At 43.6% G+C, this 14,799-nt stretch overlaps 1 protein-coding gene across 12 annotated transcripts in view; it reads right to left on the bottom strand.

Moving 5' to 3' along the window:
• Window positions 1-14,799, bottom strand: part of TSNARE1 (t-SNARE domain containing 1) — a 693,119-nt gene that overhangs the window by 522,413 nt on the left and 155,907 nt on the right. For 2 of the 12 annotated variants that reach the window (XM_073329989.2, XM_073329992.2), the window contains one exon: window positions 4,422-4,521. The exons of 9 other annotated variants lie outside the window; for them this stretch is intronic. The gene's annotated coding sequence lies outside the window, so the exon portion shown is untranslated. Of the gene's footprint in view, window positions 1-4,407; window positions 4,522-14,799 lie in introns of all 12 variants that reach the window. One more of the 12 variants, XM_078851414.1, reaches the window with a different exon arrangement.

Genomic DNA, 14,799 nt, shown 5'->3' with positions numbered 1-14,799 from the left:
AGCACAACTTTATTCTGAATTGCGTTATTAATGCAAACTGAGAGACTGTGTTGCCTAATGGACCAGACCCAAAGTTTCCCTGATGATGTGTTGGGGGCTGGGAAGCAACAGACACCATCTGCTTGGGAGTGGATACAGCTCTGGAAATCTTGAGTTAGCGGAGATTGTATATGGGCCTAATGGGTCAAAGAGGAGAGAGACTGCAGTCACCCCTGGTGCACAGGCCACGTGTGGCAGACAAACCACTCACTCACATACAGCTAATGAAAAGGGAGCTGTAAACCACGGACTAAATACTAAATTATCTTCCCATTAGGTTAGGTCAGCCCAGCACTCTCTGATGGGACAGGCAGAGTCATCATCTAGACAGGTGAGATGCAGACAAAAGGGCACAGGAGGAGTCCAGAAAAGCTACAGCTTCCCTGCTCGCATCACGGGGAATCAAAAGCTGAGGACTCTGGCTTGTTCTTGAATTATTAGGGCCTGATCCTGCCATCAGATCTGTGTGGGCAGATTCCTGGGCCTGCACACAACCAGTCTCTGCCTGCAAAGATCCCATTCCAGGATCGGGGCGTTAGCTTGTTCTGCGCTGCATATCACTCAAAAGCTAGCTTCACTTCAAAGCGAGGCCACCAAAAGACACAAGGTCGGTTTCCAGCGATGGAAAGTCCACCAAGGCGGGCTGAATTGGTGTAAAGGGGCCACAACGTTCCCTTTGAGGGTGATCAAAGGAGGCTACTGCCGCCCAAATGGTGGGTGGCACTAACAAGAAAGGAGGTGTGGCCTTAGAACATGTTGATGGAGCATCTTACTTACCATTAGCCACTCCAATTGCCAGAGCTCTTACCCAGCGCAGCAAGAGTCCCTGCCTGAGACCCACAAGAGAGGTCTACTAGAGGGGGCTTAGCAGGCACAGGAAAGTGGAATTTACAGCTCCCAGAGCAGCTTCATTCAATCTAGTCCCACATAAGTGTCTCCATCGAGTGATGTTAATCCCAGACTATGGTGTTCTCTCAGTCTTGGGAACCCTCAGTGAGTTTTGTGACATTTGCTCTTTTTCTTAAAGCTCCTGCCTCCTGAGTCATGTGATCCTGACAGGATCTCAGGTTTGTTTGTTTCTTTTTTTATTATTATTTTTAATATACGTTTTTAGCCCTCACAGTTGTGGAGAAAAGTTTGAAAATGTGAATCCTACCGGCTCAAAACCAGAAGACAAATGAAAATAATCACAATTTCTTATTTAAAATTTTGGGATTTGGGGGATCCTGATTCATGATTTTTGGAAACTTAGGATGAGCAATACTGTTACCTTCACCCATCTACACAGGCTGTTCCTCTGGGGTAAGTTACCAATTTCCCATCCATGAAGAACCTCGAGCTCTATTTATGGATTCACTTTATTGCCGTGAGTTCCTCCATTAGCATCTCTCCTCCCTGGGGAACGGCAGGGCCACAACAAAAAGTACCAGAACTAGGTCCCTCTTTATTTCTCAAACACACCTCAGGATTAGAATTATTTTAATCCTTGAATATGTGCAGTGATTAGAGCAACAGCCTAGGAGTTCTGTTCCCACCTCTGCTAAAGGCTTGCTGTAAAACCTATGGGCAAGTCCCTTACACCAAGGTTTTCAGAAGTGACTTGTGACAATGGTTGCCTCCGTTTTTGGTTGACCAACTTGACACTCTTCTTCATAGGATTTTAAACCAAAAGGAACCACTGGGACCATCTAGTGTACCTATATAACACAGGCCAGAGAATTTCACGCTCTAATCCCTGCATCAGACTCTACAGCCTTTAGTTGAACTAGAGCATATCTTTTGGAAAGGCATCCATTTTGATTCCAAGTGAAGAAGAATAAACCACATCCTTTGGTGAGCTGTTCCACACAGTTAAAACATTGCATCTTACTACCAGTTTGAACTGTGCAAACTTCCATTTCCAGCCTTTGGGTTTTACTATACTTTTGCCTCCTAGATTGAAAAGCCAAGATACATGTCCCCTATGTAGGTGACAGACTGATCACACTGTCTCTTAACGTCCTCTTGGATAAACTAAATAGATTGATCCTCTTTAGGTTCTCATTATAAGGCCTATTTTCCAGACCACAAACCATTTTCAAAAGGGGATAGCTGAGCATTTTCTGAAAATCTTGACCTTAACACCTAAATCTGTTTTCTCACCTGTAACATGGATAGAATTACACTGACCTGCCTTGCAAGGATGCTGTGAGGCTAAACTTACTAACCCTGAAATGCTTTTAGATCACTGGTGAGATATACCACATATATTTGCATAATATTAATATTAATGCCAAGTCCTTTCCAAATGGTTTGCTCTCCAGGCTCCAATCTGTCAATTATGCTGGAGTCATGTCACTTTCCAGGCTTTTGTTTTCAGGGATTTATTCAATTATTTAAAAAACTATATCGTTCTGGAACATCACCTGGAGAGATGCCACTCTTTTTCCTCCGAGATCCTGAACTTCTGAACAAGCTCTATCGTCGGAGTATTTCTAAAAATCACTGGGTTTAACACTGAGTTGATATAATTGCACGAATCCCTATACTCTTGATGAGCTTCATACCGAATGTGTCAGAGGTCAATCAGAATAGCTGTAAGGAGATTACTTTTAAAAAAAAAGTGTCTTTGAGCTAATTTATGCTTTTAGTTCTTTTGTGGTGTTTGCAATATTAACATTCTGTTCTCTGGTGGCTTAGTACAAGGCAAGTTTAGGAAGCAATATGTTTAAAAGCTTCAAAATTACCTGCAGGAAGTGACTGCTCAGTGCAGTTATCCAGAGCTGGTGTCCCAAGTGTATTGGGACAGAGTGAGCAGGTAGCCAGATAAGACTGTGTATTTCCGCCCCCATCCCCACTTTGGTTTCCAAGTTAATTTCAATGCTGGTGAAAGGTGCTTGGAGATGGAAGTAGTGCTATGTCTCCATGGCAAAGACAGAGATGCTGCAAGACTCCCCATCAACACTGTTCCACCAAGGTGCCTCAACCTTGTTATAGACTGGAATTCTCCTCTCAAAGTCTCCACTGGCTGATCAAGTGGCCTTGGCTAATCTCTTGCCAAGGCCACCAGCTGTCAACATCCGTAATTCTTCCTCTGGCACAGTTGTGCATGGCTATCCAAGCAGCCAGATGTGCTGAAGTAACCAAGCCCTAATGAGCCTACAGTCTCTAGCACAAATTGCCCCAGAACTTAGAACAATACACCCGAAGAGAGACTGGGGTGTACTCTTTATAGCTAGAACTCTATACAAAACAGTTTGATCTTCAGGAGATTCTAGAGGGAAGGGTAAGATCCATGGGCTGTCCCAGGTGACTGGGAACTCCTTGATTCAAAGCACAGACACTTGATCATGGCTGCTTTGCCTGGGGGTTTAGTCAGCACTGTGCAGATACCCGAAATCCTAAATCAGCATGCACTGGGCTCAAAGTAAAACCCAGCATAGATTCTCTGAGGGAAGCAGCTTCTTTTGTTGTTCCAAAGACCTCGTCAGAAACATGGCGAGGCTCCTTTCGGGACATTACATCCTTCGTTTTTTCCAAACATGGAAACATCTCTTCCAGGAATTAAGTCCTCCAAAGTAATTGGCAGCCTTTGATCTGCTCATTGTGGCTACCATTGCACATGCTTCTCAGGAGCAGGGTAGTTCGGCTCAGGTGGAGAGGCTAATGGGGTAGGTACTGAAGTCGCTGTGGAGTACTGAGATATACAGGGTAGACCACGCCTTTGATGACTGCAAGGACTCCGTGCACTGAATGTATTTTGCTTAGCTTGGCTATCACTGGCTTGCAGACCCCACTGCTGACTAATTCAACTCCAGAGAAGCAAGAGTAGCCATGTGTGGTGACCAGAAGACGTCCTCCATCAGTGACATCACAAAAGTTTCACGGACTAGGTGCAATGGAGAAGCTGGGTTCCCAGGGATAGCATCATGACACAATAAGCAGGTGGGATACAGAGGTTATAAGGTCTATTCCTGGGAACAAGATTTTTTTCCTCATAGGAGCAGTTAGGTTTTTCAGATACTTTGGTGGCCAGCTCAATAGTATGGCCCAACAGGAAGGGAGGAGGAGTAGATCTCGGGGAATAAAGGAGTAATCCATCACCTTTTCTGCAACATACTGAAAATGCTTCTGGAGTCTGAAACCACCAGCATCTAAACACTGGTTTCCATTGCTTCTCTTCTAGGCCACACCAACCAACAAGGCTGCAAGGGCCGTGAGGCTTAGATAATGGTAATAAAACAATTTTGATATATGCTCATGAAAGGCATTATCAGTTCACTTGGCCATGGTGTGACATTCTGTTTTAACTGAAGCCTAGCTAATGGGCAAACACCCCTTCTCTTACTCTAAGGAGAAAATGGCAGAGGAAGAGAGATACTTTATTACCAAAATGTTCCCACCATTGCTGCACTGAGCCGTCGCCTGGGTGAATCAGTTGGGTTTTTGTAGTGCCGTCTTCTCTTTGCCATTTCATGCCATGCTGTCTGTTTTTTGTGAACCCTGCATGAACAGTAGAACAGTCTTAATCTATCAATGCACGAAGCAAAAACAGAAGTATTACATATTTCAGTGAACAGCAAAATTAAATTTCAAGTCAGTTCAGGAATCCAGGCTTCATCTTCCTTTTCGCTGGTTATGGATTATGAATATTAATGCAAAGCTGCTGTACACGAACAGGAAGGAGGGAAGAAGGGGTTGGGAATCAGGCTCTGTAATTTTCTCCTGTGTAGCCGGAGCAAAGCTATTAACTTTGGATGATCCATATGCAGACATAAACAGAGACAGGGGTGTTACACTTGTTCAAATTAATAGATACAATCACTGTGTGTGCATTGGCATCGGATATCAACAGGATAAAGGAGCCAGTAAGGAAGATATTGCAGAGACAGGCACACAGATGCTAGGACCACAGTTAAATTTGGGAATCCCACTTTGTGGGAAGGAGGCACCTGGCAGACAGTCTGTTTAAAATGACAGAATCATGGATTACTACATCTAGATGTTCTGCTCCCACCACTAAACATACTGTTCTCTAAACCCCCCATTCCTACTGCTCACAGGAAGACCCTGTAATTGCAAGTGCAAGGTTTCTGAGAAGCTCTTCAAGCACTGGTCTGTACCAACAGGGATACTCATGGGCAGCCTCTCTAGAAACGCTTCTTGGAGATGGCTAACGTAGTAGTAGCCTGGTCCAACAGAAAAACATGGCAATGTGGACACGAGAATTCTGAAGTGCTCCAGCAACGATTTACAGTGAAGCCAAGAACAACTCCCTTAACCTTTTCCCTTCAGATTCCCTACTGAGAATAAGGCGATAATGCCACTCACTGACCCTAGCTGTGAATTAGTTTGTGCTTGTAAAACGTTTTGGAGGCCGTGAAGGATAACAGAATGGTTATTATTATCTAACAACTAATGGAAGGAGGAGCGAGAAGAGTGGCTAAATATGGTTCAAGGAGGGTGAAACTGAGCAAAGAAAAGATAGAGATGAACAGGTAAGATTCCCTAAGGGTGAAATCATTTAGACTGTGACATAGTCTTCCCCCTCCCAGATGCAAGTGTCGTCACTGGAGTCGTTTAATGCTGGTCAAGACAAAGGCACCAAAGAACTTTCTGCAGGCAAACAAGTGACAGAGACCATTTTTATCCCTAATTTTTGTGAGTCTGACTTCTTATTCCCTTGCCTGGATGCCAAAAACGCACACACATTCAAAGACCTGTCAGAATGATAAAGTAGCAACATTTACTGACAGATCTCCACACAACATGTCAGAAAGACGGCATCCAGCTAATGCTTACAGCCACTGATCTTATGTACAAACCCTTCCTTGGGAAGAGGAAAGAGAAGACGAGGGTGAGCTTGTGCTCGATACCACCCTCTTCTGGACAGAATCAGGTCTATTCCAGCATTTCTCCCTTCTCTCTGCCAGATGTGCTCCTACAGCCATTCTTTAATTCACCCAGCAGAGACCTTTTATTGGAACCTCAGATCACAAGTACAGATTTTCTTATTTACGTCTCTAAATTAACGGACAGAGAGCCGGTCACTGAGAACGCATCCCACCATGGTACATAACACATTGACGTTTTAAAGCCATGGATCGAGCCTAGCAGCCCAGCCGCACCCAAGTCCCTGGTTGGGCATTGAAACGGAACCCACCTGTGAAGTAAAGAATAAAATATTAGCCCCATTTTACAGACAAGGTGAAGTGGCTTGACCAAGGCTACGTAGTGAGTCAGCAGCGGAACAGAGATCAGAAAACAAGATGACAACCTGGCTCCTAAAGCCAAATCCATTCCTAATTTAAACCTTCTGATTAATTCAGACCCCTAGAGGTCTGTGCATTATGACACTCACAAAACTGTTTTTTTAACACACACACACCCCGTGCCACAATTTTCTTTCTTATGTTTTCATGGTTTTTAACATGCTTTAATGTTCCCTGAACTATTCCTCCCACCACCACGTGCCCCAGACTGACTGGAGTGTAAATTAGCGCAAAGGATGACAGAGACAGAAACAAATTTTTAAAAGCATGCAGTTCAGTCAGGATTCAAAAACAACAACATCCTTTATGAAATGCAAAGGATCTGAAAGGTCCCTCTAAATAGAATATAATAAGTAAAAGGAGTTAATTAATTAATTGGAGATCATTAAAAGGAGTCAATCTAACACTACCATATCTCAGAGAAGATCTTAACTAGTAGGGAAAAGCAAATTCATTATGATGGACAATAAAGGGAGGAAAAGAAGAGACCTCTTCAACCAGTGAATAATTGCTCTGATCACTTCTCTCCCCACGTATATCTTTTCAATCTGGATTAGGGTGGCCAACTTTCTAATCACACAAAACCAAACACCCTTGTCCCGCCCCTGCCCTGCTTCTTCTCCAAGGCTCCGCCCCCGCTCACTCTATTCCCCTTCCCTCTGTCGCTCACTCTCCTCCACCTTCACCCACTTGCTCATTTTCACCGGGCAGGGGGTTGGGGTGCGGGTTTTAGGGGGACCAGAGATGAAGGGTTTGGGGTGCAGGAGGGGGCTCCAGGCTGGGGGGTGGAGCCAAGAGGTTTGAAGTGTGAGAGGAGGCTCTCGGCTGAGGCAGGGAATTGGGGTGTGGGAGGGGGTACAGACTCTGGGCTAGGGTTGCAGGCTCCTGGGTGGCAACAGAAATGAGAGGTTCAGGGTGCGGAAGGGACTCAGGGCTGGGGCAGGGAGTTGGGGTGCAAGAGGGGGTGAGGGCTCTGGAAGGGAGTTAGAATGTGGGAGGGGGCTCAGGGCTGGAGTAGGGGATTGGGATGTGGAAGCAGGTGAGGACTCCAGGCGGCGCTTACCTCGGAGGGCTCCCCAGAAGCTGTGACATGTCCCAGGCATGACCAGGCATCTCTGCAGGCTGCCTCTGCCTGCAGGTGCCGCCCCTGCAGCTCCCTTTGGCCATGGTTCCTTGGCCATGCCTCCGCCTAGGAGCTGAGGGACATGTCACCGCTTTCGGGGAGCCGTGCAGAGCAAGGTAGGGAGCCTGCCAGCCCCGCCACTGGATTTTTAATGACCCAGTCAGCGGTGCTGACCAGAGCCACCAGGGTCCCTTTTTGACCAGGCATTCCGGTTGAAAACTGGACACCTGGCAACCCTAATCTGGATTTCTCTAAGGCCTGGTCTACACTACAGAGTTAGGTCAACACAAGGTAGTTTACGTCAAGCTAACTCTGTAAATGTCTACACTAAAATGTCACTCATACGGCTGTAAGTCACCCACTACGCCAGCTTAATAAAACTTCCACTGCAAGAGGCATAGAGGTTAGGCATAGTGGGGTGGGAGGAGGTATTTTTTCATGCTTTGTGTGTATATAAAAAGATCTTCTACACTTTCCACAGTATGCATCCGATGAAGTGAGCTGTAGCTCACGAAAGCTTATGCTCAAATAAATTGGTTAGTCTCTAAGGTGCCACAAGTACTCCTTTTCTTTTTGCGAATACAGACTAACACGGCTGTTACTCTGAAACCAGTGGTTAGGCTGACATACTTAGGTCGACGCATTGTCAGTGTAGACAAGTGCTGATCAGAGAGAGTGGAAGAAGGGGAATAAAAACACCGAGCAACGTTTTTTCCCCTCCCTCAGCCAAAGGAGCGTTCTTTACGTAGTGCATTCCCTAGTGGGCGGTGGCCTGGCCAGTTTTTAAATGAATGAGTGGTAAGAAGTGATTTTTCAAATCCTTTCCCCCATTTCCTCACGGCCCCAATCACAGTAGAGACTGGTGTGAAGTAAAGTGCTTGTACTTCGAATAAAGAAAAATATACCATTGCTGAAATAATGTAACAAAGCAGAGTAATAGGATTTTCCAATGCTCTCGGTTCTCAAAGGCACACAGGACTGTACAATACATGACATCCTCCCTCCCCCAGTTCAAGTTCTGACCTTTATAGAACATTAAGAGTGTCAATGCCTGGATGCTTCAACCAGATCAACCCACTGTGCTAGGCTAGGCCCTGTATAAACACAAGAAATAGCAGTCCCTGCCCCAGAGAGCTTACAGAGGTAAAATAACCTCTCTACTCCTCCTTGAGATTCCCCTCTTTATGCATCCCAGGATCACATTAGCCCTTTTGGCCGCAGCATCACACTGGGGGCTCATGACAGCTGATTATTCACCAGGAGTCCCAAACCTTTTTCAAAGTTACCCTACGAACCCTAGTAAGATCCCCACCTCATTTCACAGCGGCTGTATTAGAACTGGAAGTTCTTCTCCTGCCATCATGAGATAATGCAGGGCTTGGACTGCCTTTGTTTCAAATGCTACTGATTAATACAAAAACATTTTTTTCATGAAAGTGGCACATTTTTTAAAAATATTTTTGTGACCAACAAGTGGCAAAAGCAAGCACTGATGCTCCCTGTCAATCATGCAAGCAGGTATTTGAAATTATGGTAACACAAAATGTCCACAGGCAAGAAACCAAACAGTTTTGCAAACTAGAAGGAAAAAATGATCTAAACCTTTTTTTTTTTTTAAGACACCCATCCATTTATCAGGAAGGATTGAAAGAAATATGTGCAGTATAGTCTGGCCAAAACTCAAATAATTTGGATATGATAACTCTCGGCAGTTATTTGAAAAGGTATGAAGATGCAGGAGGGAGAGGAATTGCGAGGATGATCCACGAAAATGTAATGTGTAGAAAGTAAATGTGAATTTGAGTGAGATAGCAGAATCTTTTAGAATGTGAAATATTCGCCCAAGAGAATTGATGAAAGAACCCAGCACCTGAGTTACTCAATAATAAATTCAACTAAGCTCCGGATAATATTCTAATACATTGTAGAGAACAATCCCACATCAATCAGGGAAGGAGGAAGAGAGGGTCTAGATGACTGGATTGATCTTCTCCTTATAAGTGCTTTGCTGTCAAAGGAGTTTCTATCTCAAAGTCTCTTTCATCAAAAAGTTTATGAGGGACACAGGAAAGACTGCTGACAAAACAAGGTAGCGTAAAGAGGCAAACTCCTTATCAGTCAGCCACTAGTTTAAAACAACTTATGATGAGTGCAATTTATTTAATTAATTTATTTATTTGGTTGTGTGTGTCCAAAAGAAGCCCAAGATCACACAGACAGACTCAAAGAGACAGGTTTCAGAGTAGCAGCTGTGTTAGTCTGTATTTGCAAAAAGAAAAGGAGTACTTGTGGCACCTTAGGAACTAACAAATTTATTTGAGCATAAGCTTTCGTGAGCTACAGCTCACTTCAAAGAGACAGATTCCATTCTTCAAAACAAACATACACGCTAACACTATACTGAGCAAACCGTACCTGCCAGTCATGCCAAGAGTTACAGAAAAGGAACAGGTTGTCAATTATAAACTGGAGAAGATGAAAAGCCTCATCTCAGCTGGCTACCCGAGGTTCTACTTCAGGTTTGTTAGCTGCATGCTTAGGGATTTATTCTCCCCCTGATATGCCCAGACAGCACCTGATAGCGTCAAGGGAAGCAATGCATTAATATGGAGGGAAAAACTAACACCGCACCAATGGGTCTGAGTCACAAAAGAGATAAAACACCAAGACTTGACCAATAAGTGCTTTACAAAAAAAGTCACTAAAATCTCAGACTCCACAAAGGAAATGGAAGAAATGTAGGACAAAAGAGACGCTACCAATCAGCTCCCAAACATCAATTCAGTTTGTTTTCACTGCAAAAAAAAAAAAAAAAGTTAGCTACCTTGATGTAAAATCCTAGTGGAGACAATGCCTGGCAGTTTTAAATTTATCTTGATGTAGCTGGTTGAAGTCAACCCCAAGTGGGGGATAGAATGGGTATAGGGTTGACCACCTTGCCTAGCTACATTGAAGTTACAACTACCCATGCCTTGTCTCAAGTAGGACTTCATCTCAAGATGCTACCTCCAAGTAACACACATGCTTTTTTTTTTCCCCCAGTGAAGACAAGGCCTCAGTCCAAATACCCATTGTCAAATAGCCAGTTCCTCATTATTAGTAAATTGGGAAAATAACTAAAGCAAGGGGGGGAAGGGAAGGAAAGTAAAATGGAAAGATATTAAAAGGGATATAAGTGGGAAATGATCCCCCCCCTCAAAAAAAAAAAAAACAACAACAAAACTTGCAACTTTTCTTCACACTCCCGCTAAGCTGATTTTAAAATTCAGATCACAATACCTGGTTATGAATATCTCTTGCAATCACTCCTCCCCCCCCCCCCGACCCCTCACCTCTTTTCCTTGTTTGTTTAAAGGGTTTGGATGGGGAGGTGGGTGTGGGGAAAAAGAAGAAAGGAAGCAGGGATTGGATGGCTCTGGAGACTGAAGACTTGAATTCCAGAAGAGCTGAGTGTTAATGGCTCTCCCTGACTTCAGCTGGAATTGGAGGTGCTCAGCATCTCTGAGAATTAGGCCATGGGAAGGAGACATGGTGAGTTTCACTCCGACATTCCTGGACTGCCAGCTTTCTGAGTCAGCCGCAACAAAAGGCAGCATGGCTGGGTAGCAAATTCTGAGTCCTCGGCATGGCCCTGCCATTGAACTGCTGGGAGACCTTGGCACTTCCACTCTCTGTGCCTCCATTTTTCCTCCCACACTTTTGCCTGTCTCGTCTCTTTAGGGCTCTTCAGGACAAGGACTGTCTCTTCCTATGTGTATATTTGGCGCCCAGCACAGCGGTGCCCTAATCTTGGTTGGGGTTTGTAGGTGCTGCTACAATACATGTGACTGGGGAAAGAGTCTAGCAGCGAGTCCTGGGGGGGTACTCTCGCAGGCAATGGGAAAGAGGAAGATCACCAGTTTAAAGGGAGTGGTCAGGAAAGCAGGATAACCGGAGAGGATAACGTGGGGGAATTAAAGAGAAGATACATGGTCTGAGGCAGTGGTTCTCAACCAAGGGTCCGGGGGCCCCCGGGGGGGGGGGGTAGGAGGGAGGTCACTAGCAGGTTTCAGGGGGTGTGCCAAGCAGGGCTGGCATTAAACTTGCTGGGGCCCAGGGCAGAAAGTCGAAGCTCCACCGCATGGGGCTGAAGCCCGGAGCCCCGAACCCCACAACCTGAGGCTAAAGCCAAAGCCTAAGCAACTTAGCTTTGTGGAGCCCCCTGTGGCGTTGGACCCAGGGCCACTGCCCTGCTTGTTACCCCCTAACGCCAGCCCTGGCTTTTATATGCAGAAAAACAGTTGTTGTAGCATAGGTGGGCCGTGGAGTTTTTATAGCATTGGGGGGGAGGGGGCTCAGAAAGAAAGAGGTTGAGAACCCCTGGTCTAAGGGGAAAAGATCAGGGTGGATAAAAATAAATGATGTTTTTAAAAAAATCTGATTTTTTTTTAATTGAAATCAGATTTTTTTTATAAAATGCTTTTTGAGGAAAAAACCTATCTAAAAGAGTTTTATTTAAGATACATTATAGGTCAAAGATATCTCATCATGGAATAGGGATTATAAATTCTAATTCTATAGGATGAGACAATATATTCATCTAAACGTTTCAGAAAAGTTTTGTAAATGAGTTCCAATAGTTCATGGATTAGGGACCCAATCTTATGATGGTCCAGGGGCTTCTGTACAGATTTAGGTTAATCTTTCTATCTACCCAATGGGACTCAGTGCTCAGTCTAGAAGGTACCATCAGAGGTGCTTAGTTTTGCAGTTCTCAAACTGTGGATTTGTGTCTCCAGAGATAAAATGCTTGTTAACAGCAAAAATGTTTTAAATAAATAAATATGGGTGAGAAATAACAGACCTCAACCCTATTGTCCCTCTGCAAATTTAGGTACACAGAGTCAATCCCTTACCTCTCTCTAAAAGTGCAAAGTTTCAACAAGTTCAATGAATAGAAGATTTTGGGGGGCGGAATAGATCTGGACGAGGAGAAGAAGTCTGGAGATAAATGTGAGAAGGGAGGGACAGGCAATAGAAACAAAAGTGAAACTGTTTGAGCAGCTTTCAGAGTAACAGCCGTGTTAGTCTGTATTCGCAAAAAGAACAGGAGGACTTGTGGCACCTTAGAGACTAACCAATTTATTTGAGCATGAGCTTTCGTGAGCTACAGCTCACTTCATCGGATGCATACTGTGGAAAATACAGAAGATGTTTTTATATACACAGACCATGAAAAAATGAGTGTTTATCACTACAAAAGGTTTTCTCTCCCCCCACTCCACTCTCCTGCTGGTAATAGCTTATGTAAAGTGATCACTCTCCTTACAATGTGTATGATAATCAAGGTGGGCCATTTCCAGCACAAATCCAGGGTTTAACGAGAACGTCTGAGGAACAGCGGGGGGAGGGGGGGAGGGAGAAAGGAATAAACAAGGGGAAATAGGTTACTTTTTATAATGAATCAACTGTTCCCAGTCTCTATTCAAACCGAAGTTAATTGTATCCAATTTGCAAATTAATTCCAATTCAGCAGTCTCTCATTGGAGTCTGTTTTCGAAGTTTTTTTGTTGAAGGATAGACACTTTGAGATCAGAAACCGAGTGACCAGAGAGATTGAAGTGTTCTCCGACTCATTTATGAATGTTATAATTCTTGACATCTGATTTGTGTCCATTTATTTTTTTATGTAGAGACTGTCCAGTTTGACCAATGTACATGGCAGAGGGGCATTGCTGGCACATGATGGCATATATCACATTGGGAGATATGCAGGTGAACGAGCCTCTGATAGTGTGGCTGATGTTATTAGGCCCTGTGACAGTGTCCCCTGAATAGATATGTGGGCACAGTTGGCAACGGGCCTTGTTGCAAGGATAGGTTCCCGGGTTACTGGTTCTGTCGTGTGGTATGTGGTTGCTGGTGAGTATTTGCTTCAGGTTGGGGGGCTGTCTGTAGGCAAGGACTGGCCTGTCTCCCAAGATTTGTATGACTGTTGGGTCGTCCTTCAGGATAAGTTGTAGATCCTTGATAATGCGTTGGAGGGGTCTTAGTTGGGGCTGAAGGTGACAGCTAGTAGCGTTCTGTTATTTTCTTTGTTAGGCCTGTCCTGTAGTAGGTGACTCGTTTGAGCAGCATATTCCAGAAGTCTTGAGGTCTTTCTGAGTGTAGCCTTCACTGATTTGAGATCTACCATACCAAGCTCTCACTAGAAGGGAAAACCTATAGTGGCAGCAGGCTGTAAAAGAGACCCAGTTTGGGAATAAGAACCATTCAAGAAATACATGTTTGCTGATGATGTTTTAAAGAAAGTCACATCCGCAAACTGGTAGAAGTCACTTAAGCAAGCACTTGGATTCAAAGACTGTTGAAGTGATAATCTCACTTTTAACAGCAGTACCTTCTTCTGCCAGTGTAGAAAGAATATTTGGACAAATATTCATTCCAAATTGAGAAATTGTTTGGGACCTGAAAAAGCAGGAAAGCTTGATTTTCTTTTCCAGACTATGAACAAACCGGAAAATGAAGGTGAAGAAGACTGAGTTAGCTGCAGAAGCCAATATTTTAAGTTTCTCATGTTGACCTGGCTCACCTAGTCAATTTAATTTTTGGTATTTTGGTTTTTAATATTTCATTAACTATTTTAGTTAAAAACAATTTTAACAAAAACAAACCTGATTTTAAAAAACTTGAATGTTTAACTAAATTCAAAAATGCATATGCTTGTTTTGTTAAAAGAGTATATGTTTGCTGTTGAAGAAAAAAAATCCAGAATACATAATGTTGTTGTTTTAGTTAAATAAAACAATTTAAATGTCTGTCTGGTGATGTTCTCCTCTTAAAATACAGCATGGCAAGAAAATCCTCCAAATATTAATGATTAATCTGTTGAATCGAAGATAGTTCACCTTCCAATGACTTCATAAATATCTGCTTCAATTACCTTTGGTAAATGAAATAACCAAACAATCATTCATTTTCTGATATACTTGTAAAACTAATCTGAAAAGTTTTCAAAATAAATCACTTTAAAAATGTATAGTGTGTACCTTCTAAAAATGAAACCTACATCTGTCTCTGAGTCGTGAAGAATATGTATTAAGGTTATAACAACCAAAAAGAATGCACTTTTATGTAGAAATCCATGATTAAATCGAGTCTTCCTGACTAGTGATTTAAATCATGATTTAAATCAAATCCACCCTGGAAAAGATCTAATGATCTAGTCTCAAAAGCAGCAGAGAGCTCAAGGATGTGTACAGGCCCTGAGATCTAGCCAGAAAGAAGTAATTAGAACCCTTGGTGTTTCATTGCCCAGTCCTGTTACCACTGAATTCAATGGTAATACACTCAAATGGACTTCATCATAACCCTTGAGGGCTCTGGGGCTGTGAGGATGCTGAGATG

This window comes from Lepidochelys kempii, chromosome 2, assembly GCF_965140285.1.
Source record: "Lepidochelys kempii isolate rLepKem1 chromosome 2, rLepKem1.hap1, whole genome shotgun sequence".
Classification (NCBI taxonomy): Eukaryota; Metazoa; Chordata; order Testudines; family Cheloniidae; genus Lepidochelys; species Lepidochelys kempii.
Note: the sequence above shows the minus strand (reverse complement) of the source record. Positions and strands in the feature narration are given on the sequence as shown.